This window comes from Anomaloglossus baeobatrachus, chromosome 4 (genome assembly GCF_048569485.1).
Source record: "Anomaloglossus baeobatrachus isolate aAnoBae1 chromosome 4, aAnoBae1.hap1, whole genome shotgun sequence".
Lineage (NCBI taxonomy): Eukaryota > Metazoa > Chordata > Amphibia > Anura > Aromobatidae > Anomaloglossus > Anomaloglossus baeobatrachus.
Genome location: NC_134356.1, coordinates 124,514,595 through 124,539,960, shown reverse-complemented (window position 1 = coordinate 124,539,960; position 25,366 = coordinate 124,514,595). Strand labels below are relative to the sequence as shown.

Below are 25,366 nucleotides of genomic sequence, written 5' to 3'. Positions count from 1 at the left end.
TCGCCCCCAGCAGTTCGCCCCCGGACGTTTCATCCCCCGGAAGTTCGCCCCCGGACGTTTCGCCCCCAGATGTTTCATCCCCAGCAGTTCGCCCCCGGACGTTTCACCCCCGCACATTTTGCCAACAGCAGTTCGCCCACGGATATTTCGCCCCCAGCTTTTTGCCCCCAGATGTTTCGGCCCCAAATTAGGCAGGGAATTTTGGCCTGGTGTTTTAGCCTTAAGACCTCTTTCACAGTAGGCACTTACCCAAGTGCTAAGCACTGGAAAATCACTAAGAAGATGTTTTGCCCCCAGCAGTTCTCCCCCGGATGTTTCGCCCCCAGCAGTTCGCCCCCGGATGTTTCACCCCCAGCAGTTCGCCCCCGGATGTTTCACCCCCAGCAGTTCGCCCCCGGATGTTTCACCCCCAGCAGTTCGCCCCCGGACGTTTCGCCCCCGGACGTTTCGCCCCCGGACGTTTCACCCCCGCACATTTCGCCAACAGCAGTTCGCCCACGGATATTTCGCCCCCAGCTTTTTGCCCCCAGATGTTTCGGCCCCAAATTAGGCAGGGAATTTTGGCCTGGTGTTTTAGCCTTAAGACCTCTTTCACAGTAGGCACTTACCCAAGTGCTGAGCACTGGAAAATCTCTAAGAAGATGTTTTGCCCCCAGCATTTCACCCCCAGGATGTTTCGCCCCCGCACAATTCGCCCCCGCACACTTCGCCCCCAGCAGTTCGCCCCCGGATGTTTCGCCCTTGGATGTTTCGCCCCCAGCAGTTCGCCCTTGGATGTTTTGCCCCCAGCAGTTCGCCCCCGGATGTTTCGCCCCCAGCAGTTCGCCCCTGGATGTTTCGCCCCCAGCAGTTCGCCCCCGGATGTTTCACCACCAGCAGTTCGCCCCCGGATGTTTCGCCCCCAGCAGTTCGTCCCCGGATGTTTCACCCCCAGCAGTTCGCCCCCGGATGTTTCACCCCCGGACGTTTCGCCCCCGGATGTTTCGCCCCCGGACGTTTCGACCCCGCACATTTCGCCAACAGCAGTTCGCCCACGGATATTTCGCCCCCAGCTTTTTGCCCCCAGATGTTTCGGCCCCAAATTAGGCAGGGAATTTTGGCCTGGTGTTTTAGCCTTAAGTCCTCTTTCACAGTAGGCACTTACCCAAGTGCTAAGCACTGGAAAATCGCTAAGAAGATGTTTTGCCCCCAGCAGTTCGCCCCCAGATGTTTTGCCCCCAGCAGTTCGCCCCCGGATGTTTCGCCCCTAGCAGTTCACCCCCGGAAGTTTTGCCCCCGGATGTTTCGCCCCCAGCAGTTCGCCCCCGGACGTTTCGCCCCCAGATGTTTCGCCCCCAGCATTTCACCCCCGGACGTTTCGTCCCCGGATGTTTCGCCCCCAGCAGTTCACCCCCAGGATGTTTCGTCCATTTTGCCCCCGCACATTTCGCCAACAGCAGTTCGCCCACGGATATTTCACCCCCAGCTTTTTGCCCCCAGATGTTTCAGCCCCAAATTAGGCAGGGAATTTTGGCCTTGTGTTTTAGCCCTAAGGCTGCGACTGCACTTTGCGTTCTCCTACTTGCAGTTCAGAACGCACATTTTGGGCTTAATTAATTTGACCAAAGTTGCCTTTTTCTGAATTTTAGCGCTGAAAACGCATGCGTATTTACCGCGTTTTAGATGCGTTTTCAGCGCTTTTTACCTGCTTTTTCACATTCGTTTTGAACATCAAAACACTGCTAAATAAAGATTAAACAGTCAAACCCAATGAAAAAAGGAAAAAAAAAGGAACAGATATAGAATTTTAGAAATAATTTAAGAAATAGAAACATTTAATGAAATTATAGCGGTAATATACTATTTATTAGAAAAATAGCTAAAAATTAGTAATTTTCATATATTTAGTTGTCGGACTATGTTTGTGTGTAAAGGGACATATGAAATCATTATTATAATGTCCAAAAAGCATGCGTTTTGGTAGTTCAAGACGCTTGTTTTCTGCACATAAAAAGCAGGTAAAACGCAGGAAATTTGAAGTTTCTTGGTTTTTGCCATTTCTCATTGACTTCCATGTTAGCAAAACGCACCTAAAATGGCAAAAACAACTGACATGCTGCTTCTTTGAACGCATGGTTTTTGCCACAAACTATGCAAATTAAACGCAGCGTTTAGAAACGCAAAGTGCGGTCTAGAAATCCCCAATTTCCATAGACTTTGCTGTAAAATCAAAACGCATGCCTTTTGGCATGAAAAAGGTGCTTCTCAAACTGGACCTAAAAAGCAGTTGAAACGCAGGTGGAAACGCAAAGTGCGGTCGCACCCTAAGACCTCTTTCACAGTAGGCACTTACCCAAGTGCTAAGCACTGGAAAATCGCAAAGAAGATTGCCAATTTTGAATATATAAAGCCTGCTTTACACGTTGCAATTTCGCATACGATATCGTATGCGATTTGCAACGCCCCCATCGTATGTGTGGCACGTTCAATTTGTTAAATGTGCCGCACAAACGATTAACCACCATCACACATACTTACCTTCCATACGACCTCGATGTGGGCGGCGAACGTCCACTTCCTGGAGTGGGAGGGACGTTCGGCGTCACATCGACATCACGCGGCAGCTGGCCAATAGAAGTGGAGGGGCGGAGCTGAGCGGGACGTAAACACTCCTTCCTTCTGCATTGTGGGCCGGGAGCCGCAGGAGGCAGGTGAGATCTGTTCATCGCTCCCAGGGTGTCACACACTGCGCTGTGTGCTACCCCGGGTACGATGAACAATCTGACGTTCAATTCGTCAGGAATGAACGACGTGCGTGCGATGAACGGTTTTTCGTTCAATCGCGAGTGCACGTCGCTGTCACACGCTACAACAATGTGACCCGCTGACACATCGTAAGGTATCTTGTAGCGTGTAAAGCAGGCTTAAGTCAATGGGTGGAAAAGCGAGGTGTTGTTTCGGCCAGCTCTTTTTATTTTATTACAGGAGCTATTTTTGAGCACTTAGCAGTCATCAATAGCTTGTATCTTATGGGTCATTACCGAGAGCGCTCACAAAAGCGCTCTCAAAAATGCCAGTAAAGCACGTGCTTTGGAGTTCTAAAACAGTGTCAGCATAAGGGTGCTTTCACACTTCCGCTACATATGCACTACAGGCCGCCCGTTCGCTTGTGTAATGCCACCATTCCGTTAACCTGCTGCGGAACGAAAAGAAGAAAATGCTCTTCTTTTTGTTCTGACACTGATAGCGGAATGCGGCATTAAGAAAGCGAACGGGCGGCTGCAGCTCGCGGAACCCAGCCGTTCACTTTTATGGGCAATGCAAGCGGAATGCAAGTATTCCACCAGCATTGCCCTGGGGTCAGCTAAATGTCAGATCCAGAGCGGATTGACCTCTGGCGGCCCCAACACAAGTGTGAAACCACTGTAAAATTACAGTGTGCAAGAGGCCTAAAATCAAAACAATTTTGAACTTTAGGGTACTTTCACACTTGCGTTGTTTTCCTTCCGTCACATCCGCCCTTTTGGAAAACAGCGGAATCCGTTAACGGATTCCGCTGTTTCCCATAGACTTGTATGGATGACGGATTGTGCCAAAAGTACCTGCGTTGCTTCCGCCAAGTGGCGATGCTTAACATTACTTGCTTGCGTTAAAATGACGCCGAGCGGCGGATTCCATTACATCCATCAATAGTTATAATGGATCCCTATGGTGGCGGATTCCGTTGCAAAGTGCTTTATAACGGAATCCGCTGCTGGATTCTGCTAATTTCTACTGAGTATGCCCAGAATGAAAAAAATAGAAAAAAAAAAAAAGCCGACGCATTCCGTTAGACGGACGCCTAATGGACGCCAAACGGATGCAACGGGTCCGTTATTTCACAGGAATCAGCTAATGGATTCCTGTAAAATAATGGACCTGTTGCATCCGTTGACAACACAAAAATAACGGATGCATCAGCAACGGACCCAGTGGATTCAAGCCAACGCAAGTGTGAAACTTGAACAGCTGGGGGCGAAACATCCGGGGGCGAAATGTCCGGGGGCGAACTGCTGGGGGCGAAACCTCCGGGGGCAAACTGCTGGGGGCGAAACATCCGGGGGCGAACTGCTGGGGGCGAAACATCCGGGCGCGAAACATCCGGGGGCGAACTGCTGGGGGCGAAACATCTGGGGGCGAACTGCTGGGGGCGAAACATCCGGGGGCGAACTTCTGGGGGCAAAACATCCGGGGACGAAACGTCCGGGGGCGAACTGCTGGGGGCGAAACATCCGGGGGCAAACTGCTGGGGGCGAAACATCCGGGGGCGAAACGTCCGGGGGCGAACTGCTGGGGGCGAAACATCCGGGGGAGAACTGCTGGGGGCAAAACATCCGGGGGCGAACTGCTGGGGGCGAAACATCCGGGGGCGAAACATCCGGGGGCGAACTGCTGGGGGCGAAACATCCGGGGGCGAACTTCTGGGGGTGAAACATCCGGGGACGAACTTCTGGGGGCAAAACATCCGGGGACGAAACGTCCGGGGGCGAACTGCTGGGGGCGAAACATCCGGGGGCAAACTGCTGGGGGCGAAACATCCGGGGGCGAAACGTCCGGGGGCGAACTGCTGGGGGCGAAACATCCGGGGGCGAACTGCTGGGGGCAAAACATCCGGGGGCGAACTGCTGGGGGCGAAACATCCGGGGGCGAAACATCCGGGGGCGAACTGCTGGGGGCGAAACATCCGGGGGCGAACTTCTGGGGGTGAAACATCCGGGGGAAAATGTCCGGGGGCGAACTGCTGGGGGTGAAACGTCCGGGGGCGAACTGCTGGGGGCGAAACATCCGGGGGCGAACTGCTGGGGGGCGAAACATCCGGGGGCGAAACGTCCGGGGTCGAACTGCTGGGGGTGAAACATCCGGGGGCGAACTGCTGGGAGCAAAACATCCGGGGCAAAATGTCCGGGGGCAAACTGCTGGGGGTGAAACGTCCGGGGGCGAACTGCTGGGGGCGAAACATCCGGGGGCGAAACGTCCGGGGGCGAACTGCTGGGGCAAAACATCCTGGGGGCGAAATGCTGGGGGCGAAATGTACCTGGGGGCGAACTGCTGGGGGCGAAATGCTGGGAGCGAACTGCTGGGGGCGAAACTTCCAAAAACCCATACATATATGCACCACACACATACATATATGCAACACACACACACACATATATACATGCACCTCCCACAAACATATATATGACCCTCACACACACATATATATGCCCCTCACACACACACACACATATATATATATATATATATATATATATATATGTGTATATACATATGCCACACACACACACACACACACACACATATATATATATATATATATATATATATATATATATATATATATATATATATATATATAGTGCTGGCCAAAAGTATTGGCACCCCTGCAATTCTGTCAGAGAATACTCAGTTTCTTCCTGAAAATGATTGCAATCACTAATTCTTTGGTATTATTATCTTCATTTAATTTGTCTTCAATGAGAAAAAAAAATTGTCATAAATCCAAATTGGATATAATTCCTCAACAAACATAAAAAGGGGGTGGGCAAAAGTATTGGCACTGTTTGAAAAATCACGTGATGCTTCTCTAATTTGTGTAATTAACAGCACCTGTAACTTACCTGTGGCACCTAACAGGTGTTGGCAATAACTAAATCACACTTGCAGCCAGTTGACATGGATTAAAGTTGACTCAACCTCTGTCCTCTGTCCTTGTGTGCACCACATTGAGCACGGAGAAAAGAAAGAAGACCAGAGAACTGTCTGAGGACTTGAGAATCCAAATTGTGAGGAAGCATGAGCAATCTCAAGGCTACAAGTCCATCTCCAAAGACCTGAAAGTTCCTGTGTCTACGGTGCGCAGTGTCATCAAGAAGTTTAAAGCCCATGGCACTGTGGCTAACCTCCCTAGATGTGGAAGGAAAGGAAAAATTGACGAGAGATTTCAACGCAAGATTGTGCGGATGGTGGATAAAGAACCTCGACTAACATCCAAACAAGTTCAAGCTGCCCTGCAGTCCGAGGGTACAACAGTGTCAACCCGTAGTATCCATCGGCATCTGAATAAAAAGGGACTGTATGGTAGGATACTCAGGAAGACCCCACTTCTTACCCAGAGACATAAAAAAGCCAGTCTGGAGTTTGCCAAAACTTACCTGAGAAAGCCTAAAACGTTTTGGAAGAATGTTCTCTGGTCAGATGAGACAAAAGTAGAGCTTTTTTGGGTAAAGCCATCAACATAGAATTTACAGGAAAAAAAAAGAGGCATTCAAAGAAAAGAACACGGTCCCTACAGTCAAACATGGCGGAGGTTCCCTGATGTTTTGGGGTTGCTTTGCTGCCTCTAGCACTGGACTGCTTGACCGTGTGCATGGCATTATGCAGTCTGAAGACTATAACAAATTTTGCAGCATAATGTAGGGCCCAGTGTGAGAAAGCTGGGTCTCCCTCAGAGGTCATGGGTCTTCCAGCAGGACAATGACCCAAAACACACTTCAAAAAGCACTAGAAAATGGTTTGAGAGAAAGCACTGGAGACTACTAAAGTGGCCAGCAATGAGTCCAGACCTGAATCCCATAGAACACCTGTGGAGAAATCTCAAAATGGCAGTTTGGAGAAGGCCCCCTTCAAATCTCAGGGACCTGGAGCAGTTTGCCAAAGAAGAATGGTCTAAAATTCCAGGAGAGCATTGTAAGAATCTCATTGATGGTTACCGGAAGCGGTTGTGCGCAGTTATTTTGGCTAAAGGTTGTGCAACCAAGTATTAGGCTAAAGCGGTGTTCACATGCTGCGACATCGCTAGCATCAGCTAGCGATGTCAAGCGCGATAGCACCCGCCCCCGTCGTATGTGCGATATTGTGTGATCGTTGCCGTAGCGAACATTATCGCTACGGCAGCGTCACACGCATATACCTGTGCAGCGACATCACTCTGGCCGGCAATCCGCCTCCTTTCTAAGGGGGCGGTTCGTTCGGCGTCACAGCGTCGTCACACGGCAGGCGTCCAATAGAAGCGGAGGGGCGGAGATAAGCGGGACGTAAACATTCCGCCCACCTCCTTCCTTCCGCATTGCCAGTGGACGCAGGTAAGGAGATGTTCATCGCTCCTGCGGTGTCACATACAGTGATGTGTGGTGCCGCAGGAACGAGGAACAACATCGCTAAAAAAAAGAAAAAGATTTTTTGTTTCAGGACGACCTCTCCGCGGCAAACGATTTTGACCGCTTTTGCGATCGTTTAAGGTACAACATGACCCCGACGATAATTCATTAACGATATTGTAGCACGTAAACCCCGCTTAAGGGTGCCAATACTTTTGTCTGGCCCATTTTTGGAGTTTTGTGTGAAATGATCAATGATTTGATTTTTGTTTCATTCTCTTTTGTGTTTTTTCATTGCAAGCAAAATAAATGAAGATAATAATACCAAAGAATTTGTGATTGCAATCATTTTCAAGAAGAAGCTGAGTATTCTCTGTCAGAATTGCAGGGGTGCCAATACTTTTGGCCAGCACTATATATATATGCACCTCACACACATAGATATATACATGCACCTCACACACACACACACACACATATATATATCTAATATATAAAGCTGAATGTGTGTATGTATGTATGTGTGTGTGTGTGTGTGTGTGTATGTATGTGTGTGTGTGTGTGTGTATGTATGTGTGTGTGTGTGTGTGTGTTTTGAGGGGAAATGTTAACCCCGCGCTTTACAGTTATTCACCAAAAAACCTGCCTTCATTAAAGTGAATGGAGCTGGGAGCCACAGTGCAGCCAGAACTTCAGAAGAATGCGCAGACACGCCCTTAAATGGAATGTTGGCATGTCACAATGCAGCCAGGGAAAGAGACAGACACAGACAGGGAAAGAGACAGACACAGACAGGGAAAGAGACAGATACAGACAGGGGTAGAGCTCTTCTCCACTTGTGTTTACAAATTCACAGCGACACTCGGCTACAAATGTCGAGTGTCCTGCGTGTGGTCTGCGTACGGTGTGTGTTTTTTTCCTCACATAGCATCCGTATGACATGCGAGCGTCATGCGGGTGCTATGTGAGTGTTTATGCATACCGCGTCAGACTGGCTACCGGAGGAATCTCCAGTAATACCAGGCCTGGCCACAGTTACCTGCACTGAACCCCGGAGCTGTCACCTGAGCTCCAGAAATCTGCCCGGTCTGTCTGCAGCTGTGCTGAACTGAACAGCATTCGCCGGCGAATCAATTACTCGGCGCTTGCTGTTCAGGCTGCACTCTGGAGCTCAGGTGACAGCTCTGGGGTTCAGTGCATGTAACCGCGGCCAGGACTGGTGTTACTGGAGATTCCTCCGGTAGCCAGTCTGACGCAGTATGCAAGTGTCAAGGATCCGTGTGACATGCGTATGCCATCTGTATGACATGTGCATGCCACCCGGATTCTGATTTTTTTCTCGCTCCCATAGGATTGCATGGGGGTGCGAGAGCTGAGACTCGGTGAAATCGCAGCATGCTGCGATTTCCCCAAGAGCACGAGACGTGCCGTAAAACATTTAGGACGAGGTCACGGCCTCATTGATTAACACTGGTGCGAGTGCGATCCGATTTTCTATCTGATCACACTCGCACATAGAAATCGCAAGTGGAGAAGAGCCCAAAGAGGCAGACACAGACAGTGTAAGAAAAATACATAGACAGGGTAAGAGACAGACACAAAGAGGCAGACACAGACAGTGTAAGAAAAATACATAGACAGGGTAAGAGACAGACACAAAGAGGCAGACACAGACAGTGTAAGAAAAATACATAGACAGGGTAAGAGACAGACACAAAGAGGCAGACACAGACAGTGTAAGAAAAATACATAGACAGGGTAAGAGACAGACACAAAGAGGCAGACACAGACAGTGTAAGAAAAATACATAGACAGGGTAAGAGACAGACACAAAGAGGCAGACACAGACAGTGTAAGAAAAATACATAGACAGGGTAAGAGACAGACACAAAGAGACAGACACAGACAAAGAAACAGACTGACAGGGAAAGAGACAGAGAAAGAGAGGGAAAGAGAGAGACAGGTAAAGAGACAGACACAGACAAAGAGACAGAGACAGACACAGACAAAGAGACAGAGACAGACACAGGGAAACAGACAGACAGGGAAAGAGAGGGAAACAGACAGGGTAACAGACAGGGAAAGTGACAGAGATAGATAGACAGGGAAAGAGACAGATAGTCAGAGACAGACAAAGAGAGAGAGAGAGACAAAGAGAGAGAGAGAGACAAAGAGAGAGACAAAGAGAGAGAGAGAGAGACAGAGAGATATATACAGAGGAAGAGAAAGACATTCTAATTACATTTCTATCTATTGGTACAGATGTCACAAACACACAAGGCCCCCAGCAGAAACACGTACATATACAGATCCAGCGTGAGCCCCTGCACGACCCGCACTGGAGGGGGGCGTGGCCGGATACCACGTGAGTGGGCGGGCCTCCAGACTAGGAGGAATTCCCTGTACACAGCCTGCCAGTGTCATTCACCGCCCGTCGGATTCAGGGCACGGAGCCGCTGTCACTCCGGAGTTGGGGACGCCGCAGGTAAGTGGAGGGCGCACAGGAGCATGGCACAAACTTGTAGTAAGGCGGCTTCCTCTCCAGGGGTGTGCTGGGCTGCACAGTGGAGCGGACTGTCACTGCACACCGGACAGGACTTCTGCCGTTCACAGGCGCCAATGTCCGCAGACCCCAGTTACATCCCTTCAGGGTGCACAGTGTCCGCTCTGGCGAAGCGTCTGTGTCGTCCATGTGCTGCGGTGCAGATACAGAACACACACAGTGGGGAGTTCTGAAATTCCCAGTTGTAGATCGTCCTGAGCATCTTGCCTCTGAATCCTGACCTCACGGCTGGTTGGCGCTGGGCGAGCTTTACATCAAGCAGTGTTTGCTGCATTTTGTCGCGTAGATTGTGTCGTTTTGTCTACAGTACATGTTTAAAGGGAACCTGTCAGGTGTAATATGCACACAGACCCACGAGCAGTTCTGGGTGCATATTGCTAGTCCCTGCCTAACCGTCCCTGTATACACTAGCATAGATAAAGGGATCTTTAGAAAAAGTATTTCTACAGATCTTTTATCATATGCTAATGAGCGCGGGTACTAGTCCCACGGGCGTTGCTTCCCTTGCTAGTCGGCCCTATTAGCATGTTTTCAGGCCCCTGTAGGTGTACTAACATGCTAATGAACACGCAGCGTCAGAAGATGATCTCACTCACCTCTCCGCTGCCATCGCATCTGACACTGGATTTCAGCTCAGTGCGCATGACCCCGGAGTTTCGGTCATGAGCACCACTTCAGTTTGAAGCCGGGATGTGTACACCCGGCATCATAGTGCGCATGACTGAAACTCCGGCGTCATGTTCACTGAGCCGAAATCCAGTGTCAGATGCGATTGCGGCGGAGAGGTGAGCGTGACCATCCTCTGACGCTGCGCATTCATTAGCATGATAGTACGCCCCTGTGGGTGTGCTACATGATAATGAGGCCAACTAGCAAGGGAAGCAACCCCCTCGCTCATTAGCATATGATAAAAAAGATCTTTAGAAATATTTTTTGCAGGGATGGTTAGACAGGGATTAGCAATATTTGTGGTGCCCCCGAGGCTTTGGTTGCCACAGGCTACTGTACCTCACTTAAGGTGTAGTGTTCAACCTGGATCCTGAGGAGGTCGGTACCGGTTACACCACTAAGGCTATGTGCGCACTTACCGGATTTTGCCGCGGATTTTTTTCGGTTTTGCTGCATGTTTCGCTGCAGAAAATGTTCATAACATCTCTGCAGTGAATCACCAGCAAAACCTATGGGCAAAAAAAATCCTGTGCGCACTGGGCGGAATTTGACAGCTGCATGTTTTGCTGCGGGATTCCCGCAGCAAAAACAAGTGCATGTCAATTCTTTTCCGCACGTCGCTGCGGGATTTCACTCCATTGACTCCAATGTTAATCGTGGAATCCCGCAGGGAATAACGCAGGAAGCAAATTCTGTGCGGTTCACTGCGTTTTCCTGCGTTATTCCCTGCGGTATTTCACGGTTTACGTCCGGAAATGTATATCGCCTGTCTGCGGTTTTACAGGGAAGTGATGTCATTACAGGAAGAGGAAGCGGAGCAGAGAGTAAACACAAACACATCACAGACACACACACATCAGACATAGAACACAGACACATAGAACACACATAGAAAGAAAACGGAAATACAGAAAACAAAGAACGTGGGCTCCACTGTATATTTACCGTCCAGCCGAGGTAAGCACACAGCGGCGGCCCGGTATTCTCAGGCTGGGGAGGGCGAGGGGCAGGGTTAATGTCCCCCGCCTCACTCCCCCTCCCGCAGCTGAGAATATCAGCCGCAGCTGTCCCGGGACTGTCGCATGCATTATGCGGCAGCACCGGCGTGTCCTCGGCTCTTCCTGCCGCCATGTAGCAGTGGCAGCAGGGTAATACAAGGGGTTAATGGTGGTGGATCACCGCCATTAACTCCAGGCTTGATCATGGCAGCGTCTATGTGACAGCTGACATGATCAACCCGTAAGTAAAGTGAATAAAACAGAAACCGAAAAATCCTTTATTTTAAATAAAACAAACAAGCCTCGTTCACCATTTTATTAACCCCTCCCGAAACAAAGCTCCGGCGTAATCCACAGCTCCAGTGTAATCCACAGGTCCTGCGCTGCTTACATCCAGCCGCGACTGACACACAGCGCTGAATGAATGCAGCAGACAGCAGAGGTAATTACCGGTCATTTCCCACGGCCGGTAATGTGAACTCACTGCCGACCGTGGGAAATGCAGCGATCTGTCCTCTATCTATCCCTCTGTCTGTCTATCTATCCATCTATCTATTCTTCTGTCTATCTACTATCTCAGAATTAAATGACTTTTTTTTTTCTTTTCAATGTGCTTTATTGCATTGAATGCAATAAAGCACATCCCAACCCGCACGCGGCAAAACCGTGGCAATACCGCGAACAATACCGCGGTGAAACCGCAGCAAACCGCATGCGGTTTTCGGGTGCGGTTTGCCGCGGTTTTTTACCGCGGGTGCGGTAATCTTTGAGAGCATGCGGAATTTTCTCAAGAAAATTCCATTTCCCAGTGCGCACATAGCCTAACACAACTCAAACACACAATCAGGTTGCCCTCCCCACTGGGGACCGGGCTAGGGTACGGTCTTAAGGCTCCACACATGGGGGGAGCAGCCACCAGGGGGAGTGAGGAGCCAGCACAACAGTTAGGAGTTCTCCATCAGTAGAGAAAAAAAGCAGACTGTCTCACCGGTGGCTTTGGTGGGACACAGGAGTTTATACGGTTGCCGAGGGGAGAGCTTCATTGCTCCCTCGGGATCGGCGCCACACAAGGTGCAGGACCCTAGGGAAGATCATTCTCCAAGTTGGTTTTCCAGAATCTGCCAGGACAGGGAGATTGCAGGCTTCCCTGGCCAACACAGAGCCTGAACGTGCCATATAGGATCCAGGGCTGTGATCAGTCAGGCCCCATTACTTTCTATGATGAAAAAACGCTGATGGAATTTACATACTCAAGCAGTTTTCCAATTCGTACGGGGAAAAAAAAGCAATTGTGCATAAGACTTCTGAAATCTCATAGGTTTGGCTGGTACTCTAAAAAGCAGCTTATCATTTGCATTAAAAGAACATGAAAAAAGCTGCATAAAGGCATGAACAGTTTTGTAAAAATGCATAGCATTTATAGCTTTTTTTTTTTTTCCCCACAAAAACCTAGCCAAAAAATGTTAAGGAAGACTATGTAAGTGTATGTGCACACGTTGAGTAATTGGTTGCAGGAAAAACGCACGTTTTCAGTGTGTTTATCATCTGCGGTTTTCTAGTGTTTTTTTGAACACGAATGAATGCTATAGAGATAGATAAGAAAAAAAGAAAAAAACACAAATACTTTATTTGAAAATACTCCCCCCACACTTTCCCTGGTTCACAATTTTATTTAAAAAAACAATAAAAACTCTATGCAGGTCCGCCGTAGTCCATGTAATCTGATGTAGACCACAAAGGAAGCCTGAAACACCAAAAAAGAGAGAAATAAAAACAGACTGTCCCTCGTTCACCAATTTATTAGAAATTCATGTTTCGACATACTCCAGCGGTTCCCACGACGTTCCATGATTACGTAGATCAAAGACTATGGAGCCTCAGAAAGAGGCCTCAGAACAAGGCTCCATAGACTCTGAGCAGCAGCCAGTTCCCGCTGGGCACTGCGAGACCCAACGACTGATTGGCTACTTTCACACATCCGGATTTTTGCTCTGCGGCACAATACGGCGTTCTGCAGAAAAACCGCAACCGGCTTTTGTAACGCCGGTTGCGTTTTTTTTTTGCATAGACTTACATTAGTGCCGTATTGTGCCGCAGGGGCTTGCGTTCGGTCCGGTTTTTGCCGCATGCGGCAGATTTAGCCGATGCGGCGGCCGGATAGAACGTTCCCTGCAACGTTTTTTGCTCCGGAAAAAAAAACCGCATCGCGCTGCATCTGGCCGCTGCGGCGCATTTTCAATGCATGCCTATGGATGCCGGATGCGGCGCGATGCAGAAAAAACCGCATCCGGCCGCCACATGCGGTTTTTTCCACTGCGCATGCTCAGTAGCGTGCCGCAACCGGAAAAAAACGGACCGGCCGCATGTAAAAACTTATGCAAAGGATGCGGTGTTTTCGCCGCATCCGTTACATAGGTTTCACAGCCGGATTGAGCCGCACGGCTCAAACCAGATGTGTGAAAGTAGCCATTGAGTGATGACATTCCTGACGCCACTGCTCATCAGTGTCTCAGATCTCGTTTATCACAGCGTGAGCCGGGACTGATTGCTGCTCAGTCTTTAAAGCCTCATTCTGATGCTCCATATTGATCCATGTAATCGAGGAACGTCGTGGAAACCGCTGGACTGTCTGCACTGGGATCTTGGGTTTCTAATATTTTGGTGAACGAGGTACAGTATTTTGTTTTATTTCTCTTTTTATGTTTCTGATTTCCATTGTGGACTACTTCGAATTCCCTGGACTTCGGCGAACCTGCATTAATTTTTTTTTTATTAAATAAAATGCTGAATCAGAGAAACTGTGGGGTGTTTTTTTTTTTTTTTCTTCTTCTCTTCCCCACCCCCTTCCCATTTTACTTATTGGCTTGGTTATGCGGGTGTCTTATGGAAACCTCTCCATTACTAACACCAGGGCTTGATGCCAGCAGATACTAGACAGCTGACATCAACCCCATAAACCATTACCCCTGTAGTCTTCTCACTAGGCATCGGGTAGAGCTGAGGCAAAGCGCCAAAATTAGTGCATCTGATGCGACACTTCTGTGGCATCTGCGGGCTGGTAGTTTTAGGCTGGGAAGGGCCAAATAACCATGGATCTTCACAGCCTGGTAATATCTGCCCGCAGTTGTATGCTTTACATATATTGGTTATTAAAAATAAGATATAAGAACTCTTTGCTTTGGGCAACCTCCTGTTGGTTCTGCTGCCTGTGTTTCATGCAGCTTTATTCAAACCTGATACGTTTTTGGATAATGTTTTTTTTTTTTTTTTTTTGTTTTTTTTGTGTGCATTTACGCTTTGTAAACGTACTGAAAACCCATGTGCATTTTTTTCTTTTTTACCTGCGGATTTTCTACATCTAAAGCAAATCTATGGGAAAATTCTGCACTGAAAACTGTGTTCCCTCATGCTGCAGACTGGAAAAACGCACCGCAGGTCAGTATACACAGGCTACAAAAGAAGCATAGTGGGCAGGAGATTCCTATTAATCCCATCCACTTTGCTTGTAAAATGCTGCGTTTTTGATGCAGCATCAAGAAATGCTAGTAACCCTCATCATGGGCACGTGCCCTTACATTTGGCCATTGTATGATGGCAGAATATCTTGAGCAGCCACACTATTGTGCCGTGCAGTATAGCTGTGATATGACCTATTGTATTATTACATAGTGGGGGAAATTTTCAACCTCTTAGTGACCACCAATATGTGTTTTCACTGACCTGAGATATAAATGAAAAATATTAACTCACTGGTGAAAATGGAGCCGCTGACGGCATTACATAATAGCTGACACTCTGCTGCATCAGTCATTATTAGAGATGAGCAGTTCGGTCGGGGCCACACGGGGATCTACTGTGATCATTGCATGACACTTTGCTCAAGCTGGCAGCACAGCAGGAGCCGAGTGTCATGTGAGTGTCATTGCGACTGAGTTGCGATCGGACCACAGCTGCGGGGGGCGGGCCGGCTCTGAGGAGGGGCGGGCCGGCTCTGAGGAGGGGCGGGCCGGCTCTGAGGAGGGGCGGGCCGGCTCTGAGGGGGGGCGGGCCGGCTCTGAGGGGGGGCGGGCCGGCTCTGAGGAGGGGCGGGCCGGCTCTGAGGAGGGGCGGGCCGGCTCTGAGGAGGGGCGGGCCTTATCTCCCTCTCTCCAAGTAGCCGGCTATTGCCATTCTCGCCCTGCACTCGCAGTACATCGGTGTACTGCGAGTGCAGTGCGATTTTTTTTTTTTTTTTTTTTTTTTTTTTTTTTTTTTTTTTTTTTTTCTCGCCCCATAGACTTGAATGGGTGTGAGAGAAACAAGATCCCATTACACCCGCAGCATGCTGCGACTATTTTCTCGGTCCGATTAGAGTTGAGAAAATAATCGCTCATGGGTGCTGACACATAGGGTAATATTGGCCCGAGTAGAATGCGATGTTTTATCACAATCCACTCGCTCCGATTTTCATGCCGTGTGTCTTAGGCCTTCTGTCAAGGCTCAGTTCGCCGGCAGCCAAGGAGCCTAGCTCCACTGGGTCATGCTTCACCCGAACCCTGGAGCAAGTAACCAATTGGCAGTTTGAGTCTCCGCCCACAAACAGCCAGCCATAAGCAGATCACTTCCGGGGGTGCTCGCACAGGGCTGAGCACCAAGCGTACCACAGCACAGCGCTGCTTGCGCGAGTGATGTTCATACGTAAAGCACCCGAACATTGATTCTTTAAGTTTGGTGTTTGATTCGAAAATCCAACCTCCGGTTCCCTCATCTCTAGTCATGATCAGGGTTTGCACCCACCATGGTCGTTTAACCATAGATGCTGCTGTCAATAATGACTACGGCATGTAGAGGGTTAAGAGTGTAGGGGCTCCTGTAAACCCGATCGGCATTCTGAGATCATGATTGTGTGAACTTGACGGTTGCCATGGCAATTCACACAAATAACGGTCTCGCAGTCTGCCGGCCATAGTGACCTGTTCAGAAGTTAGTAACATTTAGGTGGTAAAAATAACACTTTTTCTTGCCTGTCATGCCACTTTACATTAATTCCTGAAAAGCAGCTGAAGGGTTAAAACAAACTGACAGCAGTTGTGAACGTTGAGGGGCGCTATTTGTAATATGGTATCACTTAGGGGGTTTCCAATATATACGTCCCCCAAAGTCATATCAAAATTGAATGGGTCTCTAAAAAACAAGTTTGTGAATTTCCTTGAAAAACTGAAATTGTTGCTCCATTTTTTTTTTTTTTATCCTTCAAACATCCTAACATAAAAGAACGTTTTACAGATGGTGCTAATGTAAAGCAGACGAGGGAAATGATGTTTATTAACTTTTTTGTGTGCTATGACTCTAGATAAAGGGATTATCAAAGTTTGACAATTACAACATTTTTGAACATATAATCAAATTTCTGATTTTTATTTTTTTTTTTTTTTTATAAACGCAAAACACAACCTTAATTTACCATTAACATAACTTATAATGTGTCACTGAAGAACAGTCTCAAAATCACTGAGATATATTAAAGGGGTTGTCCTGTGTAAAGGATTCGCCGGTGTCTGAGCTGGGAACGACGGTCACATGATTGCAATTGTGCGATATTTATTTTTACGGGCAAAACCTGACTAGTGGGTGTAGCCTCACTCAATACAAGTGTATATAGTAGGAGTGGCTGTCTAGTAGGCACGACCTTGCTCAATAACCTTGTATACAGTAAGGCTGCGCTCACTAGTCGAGTTCTGGCCGGGAACACGCATATCGCACAATTGCGGTTACATGACCACCTTCCCTCCTCCAGAAACCGGTGAATCCTTGCAGTGCACAGTGTGCGCAGGGAGGATTTATAAGTCTGCAGTCACACAGGACAGCCTCTTTAATAGCATTCCAGCCTTATTGCCACATAAATTGACACTCGTCTGGTTTGAAAAATATGACCCGGTCACTAAGGGGTTAAAGCGCTACTCCAGCATTTTTTATTTTTTTTTATTGCACCACTGGAGTGGTGCTTTAGGCTAGTTTCACACTTGCGTTGAACGGCATCCGTTGCATTGCGTTATGTGACGGATGCAACGGATGCGTTGCATATAATGGCACAACGGATGCAACGGATCGTACAAAACAACGGAAAGCTTTTTTTTTTTTTTTTATATTTTTTTCTGCTTCACAGTTTTACCGACAGCAGACTATTGTGAACGATCAGCTGAGCACTCTCACATGCCGGCGGCCGGCAAAATAAAGTTTCTGTGCTTTTTTTTTTTTTTTTTTTTTTTTTTTTTTTTTTTTAAAAATGAGCATGCGCAGTGAAAAATAAAGGTTTCCGCCGCTCAAAAAAAAGTTAAATGCTGCGTTCCCTCCCCCCGATGCAGCGTCAAAATAACGACTCTGTGTCGTCCAGCGGATGCAACGCTGACACTTTCTTTACAGTCCGTCGTCCATACAAGTCTATGGAGAATAGCGCAGTGCGTTAATGGACTGCGCTATTCTCCATAGTGATGGACTGCACTGAACGCAAGTGTGAAAGTACCCTTAAATGGCAGTCATCTGCCTCTGCCGCTGTCTTCATCTGTTTCCACCGTCATTCCCATCAGTTTCTGCCAATTTGTGACCTGCCAACATCTCCAGTGTTTCATGTGCCTGAGGTCATGACTCAATACAAGTCTATGAGAGCCTCTTTCTGGCCTTGTTTTTCCTCCTTATAGGCTTGTAAGGATAGCTTGTGATGTAACTTCTGACTACTGGCCAGTCAAACGTTCTGGGCAGAAGATGGCACTGTGGGACCTGAGTTGCGCCAATAAAGCAGGAAGCCGCTGGAAGGTGAGTATATGACGGGGCAGGGGCATACACTCCAACCCTGAAATAAAAACTTGCTCAGTGGTGCTTTAAATATAGTACTGTGTATTATTTTTTTATTGCAAAAATAGTGCAAAGGGCACTTACTGAATAATCTGCTGTAACGTTTTAGACCTGTTAGTGTGCAGTTCATGTGTAAGGTGCCAATTACTCTGGAGGATCTAGGACTGGAGATGTTATCATTATTGTGGTTTTATCATTGGGTTGATGAAAGTTTCATGCCCACAAGCCGGGGCAACTCCTCTGCGGGGTTCAGGTAGTAGTAAAAGGCACCGGTGCTCTAATCATTCACCAAAGGGGAATTCAGTTTCTCATCAGTCACTTCTTACAAAAGGAATAAGGACAATAATATCCTTGTTACTGACCTGCTAAGATGCAGTTTGCGCATATCATGTTTAAAGAGAATCTGTGAAATGACCGTGGCTGCATAGTTTGCCAGCACGGCACGCAGATGGCTCATGTAAAACCTCACGCCAAGGAGCGATATATGAGAACTCGCACTGGATGCTTCAGACGCTTGGTTTGAGTCTGACCAGCTGGAAGGAGCAGAAGAGCCTCTGAACCATTGTGATCATGTGAACAATTTGGTTTGAGGTTTTTTTTCTTTTTACCATAGTTGAAAGTCTCTAGTGGAGTTTACCATTTACTGGGTAGTTGTGCACCTTTTTGGTTCCCCGTTAAGCGTTCTTTACCATATTCATATCATCTTCGTCCTGGTAATGCATTACTACTGATCAATTCAGAAAACTATTGGCATGTGGTAATGGCGTATCAGAAGTGTTGATCAGTGGGCGACCAGGTGCTGAGATGCCTACTGTATGGGGAGATGATGGGGCAGGCGTGCTTTAGACTGGTTGGCTCTCGGAGAGTGAGCGGAGGTTTTCGTGGGCTTACTTTAGTCTATTAGCGCTTAAGTGGCATTCTTCTAAGCATCTCTGCCCGTTCTATCAGCATTGGTAGAGATCTCACCACCTGGTCACCTCACAATCCACAGCCTGTCCTGATGATATGGGGGTGCTGGCTCTTTACAGTATTAAACTCATTTGCTTCTTCAGAGTCATGAGAATGGCATGTAAATCAGTTCTAGCTCAGTGGCGATAAATCTTGCAGGGTTGGAGGGGACGCCTCAGTCTCTTTGCTTTGTTCTGTATATTTAAAAACTTTTTCTTTCTCTGGCTGTAATTATTAGCAGAGATAAATCTCTTTTGGCTGGGAAATGGATGATGCAGGCAGTTTGCTTCACAGATGGTAATTCTGGAGCTGGGAGCGTGAATGCTACAAACAAGACCTCTATCGGATTATGCACCATCTCTCTGCACCGGTTTGGGAGGTTACATGGTAGCACTGTAATATCGCAGGATATATATTTATCACCTTATAATAGAGAATAAGTCCTAAAGTGGTCATTCAGTTTGCCCTCGGCACAAATGTGTGGGAAAGGCTGGACAGTGGGACCCAGGGTCTAATGTGGCTCCTAATCATGCAATGGCTAAAAAGTGCCACAATACAGGGGATCTGCCAATCCTATCCCATCAGCTCATTATCGGTCCTCTGCTAGACCGGGTCTGAGGTATTTTCACAGGTGATGGATCCCTTGCATATTCCCCATCTTGATTTGGTGAAAATCCAGCAGTGAAAATTGACCTGTCGTACAGATGGATAGTTTTCAGCATGCCGCTTTACGATGCGTGGTATCTCCAGTTGGGGGATATGTACACGTCAGTCTTAAAAGGAATGAACATGTACGTATGTGATGCATTGTCAAAAAGACTTGCTGCTCATATGTTCAGCCTTAGTCTATGTGCACACAGTGCGTTTTTCGCGGCGTTTTTGCGCGTTTTTCGGGTGCGTTTTTGGCCTCAAAACTGCAGGACTTTGCTTCCCCAGCAAAGTCTAAGTTTTCATTTTTGCTGTCCGCACACATCTGTTTTTTTTTACCTGCGTTTTTGAGTTAAAAAAAAATGGACATGTCAGTTCTTTCCTGCGTTTTTCTGCGTTTTCCGCCCATGCAATGCATTTGAAAAACGCAGCAAAACGCAGAGATCAAAAACGCAGCCAAAAACGCACCAAATCGCGGCAAAAAACGCATGCATTTTTTATGCGTTTTTTCGACGCAGGTGCGTTTTTGTGCGTTTTTAGCGGCCAAAAACGCAGCGTCAAAAAGACGCAGTGTGCGAACCTAGCCTTATTGAGCTTTTTATCTTGTTAAGGCTTCAAAAAGCTACAAAGCGATAAAAAAAGATGTGACTTGGTCGTTCTTCAGGCAGCTTCTGATTGGAAGATGGTCACTACATTGCACATACCTGTAGAAGCGAAAAAAACCCACCAAAAAGCCAGCAGCAAAGTCTCCCCAGAAAATGACAGAAAAGATGCATTTGGAAAAGCATCAGCGTTTTTCTGAACGGTGTTTTGCTTGAAAAACTGAGATCATCAGTGTCCAAAAAATGGTGTGCGCGCGTGTGTACCCTTACAATGAATAGGATTAACCTGTAGCATATCTGCATCCATGTAGGTTTTTGTCATGTGTTTTAAGTGGCAGAATCCACTACTGAAAATATATAGGTGTTCGCATACCCTAAATCCCTATCTGGTGGCACGCCATCTTGACACCTAGGAATAAGGTGTGGCTGCACTGTTGGCTGTAGAAATGGTGGGTGATATACAGTGTTTGGATAGGATTCCACTTGCGAGAGACTCACGCGTATCTCGCATTGCATTAACTGGGACGGCCTGCCTCTTTCCCGACGGGAGAGTCTTCGCTGCATAGAAATACATGCAGCTGACTCGCTCCTGTTGGAAAAGAGGCAGGTGGTCCCGGGTAATGCAATGCGAGATACGTGCAAGTCTCTTGCAAGTGGAAAAAGAACCCTTACCCCACTTATTGGGGTAAAGTGATGTGACCCAGGCTTTCACATACCAACACAGCTGTGTTTCTTTTTAAGCATTGTGATTTTATGCATCTTTACAATCAGCAGTTGTTTATCTTTGCTGCATTGACCACAATCTGGCTACAGATGATTCTTCTCACTTGTTGGCTGCAGGGATCGGGGTCATGAGTTTCTCCCTGCCCTGATGTTTTATGTCAGTGTCCTTTAAGTATTTACATAAGCGGGGATCCCGGGCCTCACTAACCATCTATAACACACGTGGTCTCGTAGAAGCAAGACGCTATTCTTTATTTTCTTAAAATTGCAAAAAAAAAAAGTGGTGTATTCGACAAGGTGTACAAGTTTATTTCTGGATGCTATAAAGAACATGATGCATTTAAACAAAATAACTAGCTTTGTTTACAGACAGGCTTATAAATACTGGCGAAACATTAAATTGATGTGTGAATACGTCTTAGGGTACTTTGACACTTGCATTTATTTCCTTCCGTTACAATCTGCCCTTTTGGAAACCAGCGGAATCCGTTAACGGATTCCGCTGTTTCCCATAGACTTGTATGGGTGACGGATTGTACCAAAAGGACCTGCGTTGCTTCCGCTGGGCGACGCTCCGTTGCTTCCGCCCAGCGGGAGGAACGCAGCATGTAACGTTGTTTTGATCAGCGTAATCCTCTGGATTTCACTGCGCATGTTTTTTTTTTTTTTTTTTCTTTTTTTTTTTTTTAAATCAAACTTTATTTTGGCTCGCTGTGGCCGAACGTTCAGTTGAGCGCCCGGCCGTCGGCAAGCGACAGCGCTCAGCTGAGCGACCGGCCGCCAGCATGCCCGTCCGCCGGCAAGTCACAGCGCTCAGCTGAGCGCCCGCCCGCTGGCATGCCCGGCCGCTGGCAAGTCACAGCGCTCAGCTGATCACCGGCGGTCGGCTGCAGGGAGCGATCAGCTGATCACCCAGCGGCCGGCAAGTCACAGCGCTCAGCTGATCACCGGCGGTCGGCTGCAGGGAGCGATCAGCTGATCACCCAGCGGCCGGCAAGTGACAGCGATCAGCTGATCACCGGCGGTCGGCTGCAGTAAGCGATCAGCTGATCACCCGGCGGCCGGCTACTGGGAGCGATCAGCTGATCGTTCACAATAGTCTGCCGCTGGTAAAACTGTAAAAAAAATAAAAAAAAAATAAAAACGAATTGCGTTGTTTTGCAGCATCCGTTGTGCCACTATATGCAACACATCCGTTGCATTTGTTACACAACGCAATGCAACGGATACCGTTCAACGCAAGTGTGAAACTAGCCTTAAGGATGCCCATACACCTTGAATAGCTGTAGACTTCTTCCATAATCAAGTGCGAAAGTTCATGTGTTCTCAATGCCAAGCCACCCCTATACGCTAAAAGCAGCTATCATCTTTCTTTTTTTCTTTTCTTCCATGTAAGTCATAAAACAAAATATGTCCATATTTTATGAAGTGGCAGAAATCACTTCAAAGCCCTGTAGGATATGAAAGCTTCCAAAAGTAAAGGGCAGTTACATCGTTAAAATCCGCAGCATGCCCTCTGTAGTATGCGACTGGAGTATCCATATCACACGGACATCTGTGTGCCACAAGCAATATGCAGCAGATAATCGGGGTGGAAGATAAAATACTTGGCTCTCATAATAGGTAAAGTCAAGTTCATTGCGGAATCATCAAATTCCACTTCATGAAGCCAAATATTTCCTAATGTAAGCATGCTGTAGCAGATATGTTGCTGAAAAATGTGTTGTTTATGTGGTTACTTAAGATATGAGAGAATCCTCATTATTTTTATTAAGCTATGTTCACACAGTAGAATATTGATCTGTATTTTGTATTAGTATTTGTAAACCAAACTAGGAAGAGAGCAAACAAGAGCGGCCGCAGAAATGCCTGGCCATCAGGCTGTCATACCCGTATCAGTTGGCCAGAACTGTGCATAGCAGAATAAAAGCGACGGCCCAGCGTTCCAGAAATCCTTTATGTCCAAAGCCGAAGTGGAAATCAGGAATGGTTGAGATTTGGTTTTAGAACAAAACATGGTACAAACCTTTCCATTACACTTGTCTTTGTCGATCCTACTCCTGGTGGTTTTCCTTGTAAATAATGACCACAACACTGGAGAGAAATGGTTATTTAGAATCTGTCAGTACTGTTTGATTTTAAACAGCTGTGCAAAGGACTTTATACAAACAGCAGCTCTGACCACCCCCATTCAGAGAGACAAATGGTTAAAAATAAATAAATGGCAGTGATGGCCATCATGCCATCTCACTTGTTCCTGGTGGTGTGCATCAGTATAGGCTGCAAGGAATTTCACTTAAGGTTTGGGATACAAACATAAGCTTACATGAACAAAGAGAACCTTATGTCTGCCAGGCTGCTGCACAAGAAGCAATAAAATAGATACTATCCTCTCTGAATTTTCCAGCATGACAACACCAGGCCGCATGTTGCTTGTAATACTACTGTGAGTAGCCTCAATGTTCTACCATGGTCCTGCAGTGTCCCTAGACTTGTCTCCCATCAAGCACATCTGGGAAATCACTGGTGATGTATTTGGTTGGCAATTGCAAAGGTAGCTGCCAGCAGCGGAGTTTGATGATTTGCCCAAGTGCATTCAGCATGGCAGAACATTCCTCGGACCTCACTGATGGCAGCCAAGGTATGTAAGGCTAGGTTCACATTTTTGTTGTTTTAAATCAGTCACATGCGTTGCTTGTGACTGATGCGTTGTACAACGGATGACAAGAATTGGAATTCAGTGTCATGATAAAGCGGATTCCGTTGTAAAACGAGAGAGAGAGAACGATCAGCTGAGTTCACATGCCCTGTAGTCATCTGTTAGAACGGATCCTGCAGAGATCAGTTGGCAAGTAGCTGAGTTCTGTGCTTTTTCCAGCACCCATGACGGCACCACGAGAGAGGGGATCCGCCCTTCAAGGACAGGAAACCTCCAGAATAAAAAGGGGCGGCACCTCTCCCCGCATCAGTTGGTTTCCTGTCCTTGAACAGGAGCCTCCAGAGATCCACTAGATCCAAGAAGGTCCTGATGGGCCGAAGATTCAAGTCCGGCGCCCGGCCGGCCGACTCTGGCAGCGGCACGGGTCCTGCTGCGGTCGGCCGAGGCGCTGTGGAGCTGCCGCAGCGGACCCATGGGGGTCAGGATTGCGTGCAGCGCGCCCGATAGGAGCGCCAGGAGCCTGCGGGGACCAGGTAAGTCCGGTCGGCCGCAGGGCTCTCCCGTCGCAGCGTACCCACGGGGGTCCTGTCTGCACGCGGGCTCCTTCCCTCCCTACTCCCGCCCCCCCCTCTCCTTACCACGCGTACCGGCACCAGGGGCCGGGATAAGGGTGGCTGCTGCTGCGCTCCCTGCGGGGCGTCCTCGTGGCGGCAGATGCTATGGCGCTTCCGGGTGAAGGAGCGCCATGTTGTGTGTGGCGGAGGGGATGTCCGGGCTGTGCGCATGCGCAGCGCGCTTTTTCCTATTGGACGCGCGGATGAGTCGTCATGCGCCGGAAGTAGGGGGCGGAGTTGCCAAGGGTTCTTTGAAAATCAGAGCGGCAATCTTCTCTATGGTGCCTGTGCTCTGTTGCCATGACTGACAAGCAGTCAGCTGCGTCTCCTTCGCCTCCCTCCTCCCCAAAACCTCCCTCTGATCATGATACTGCCTCCCTGAAGCGGCAGCAGAGGGGTGGCAAGGATGACAGTGTCACCGGCTCAGGGGTCAAGCGTGGGGTGACTGATGACCGGTCCTCCAAGCGGAAGGACCCTGACTCTCCTGACAGAAAACGGCCCTCTAAAGGAGGGAAGTCAGATGATGTCCCTGCTGACCCGGTATAGCCTCTTGCATCTGTGGGTGAGTGCAACTCATGAGTTCCGCTTCTAATGGCGGTCTGTGTTTTTTTTTTTTTCTAGGATCGCAGTAAACCTAAAAAGTGTTTATCTAAATCCAGACATAAGGAATGTGCCTTGTGCTGTAAAGAACTTTCTGGTTCCTGGACTAAGAGACTGTGCAAAGGCTGCATTCAGCAGACTTTGTCGGAGGAACAGCCGGGATTTGCCTCCGATCTCCGGTCCCTCATACGGGAAGAGGTCAGGGACTCCCTCCGATCCCTGTCTGGAGCACAGAGTGCTGGGGGTTCTAGGCCCCCTTCGCCTACCCAGGATGACTCTGATAGGTCTGATGGGGAATGTGATTCCTCTGGCTCTACTTCCCGCTCCTCTTCTGATAGCGACTCAGGGGGTCGCCAGTGCTTCCCAATCGAAAATATGAAGAAGTTGGTTAAG

At 48.1% G+C, this 25,366-nt stretch overlaps 1 protein-coding gene across 6 annotated transcripts in view; it reads left to right on the top strand.

Moving 5' to 3' along the window:
- The first annotated feature begins 9,500 nt into the window (after nucleotides 1-9,500).
- Nucleotides 9,501-25,366, top strand: part of P4HA2 (prolyl 4-hydroxylase subunit alpha 2) — a 125,838-nt gene continuing 109,972 nt past the window's right edge. For 3 of the 6 annotated variants that reach the window (XM_075344534.1, XM_075344535.1, XM_075344530.1), the window contains exon 1: nucleotides 9,501-9,603. The gene's annotated coding sequence lies outside the window, so the exon portion shown is untranslated. Of the gene's footprint in view, nucleotides 9,604-14,746; nucleotides 14,784-18,119; nucleotides 18,141-25,366 lie in introns of those variants that run through there. The other 3 variants (XM_075344531.1, XM_075344533.1, XM_075344532.1) reach the window with 3 other exon arrangements.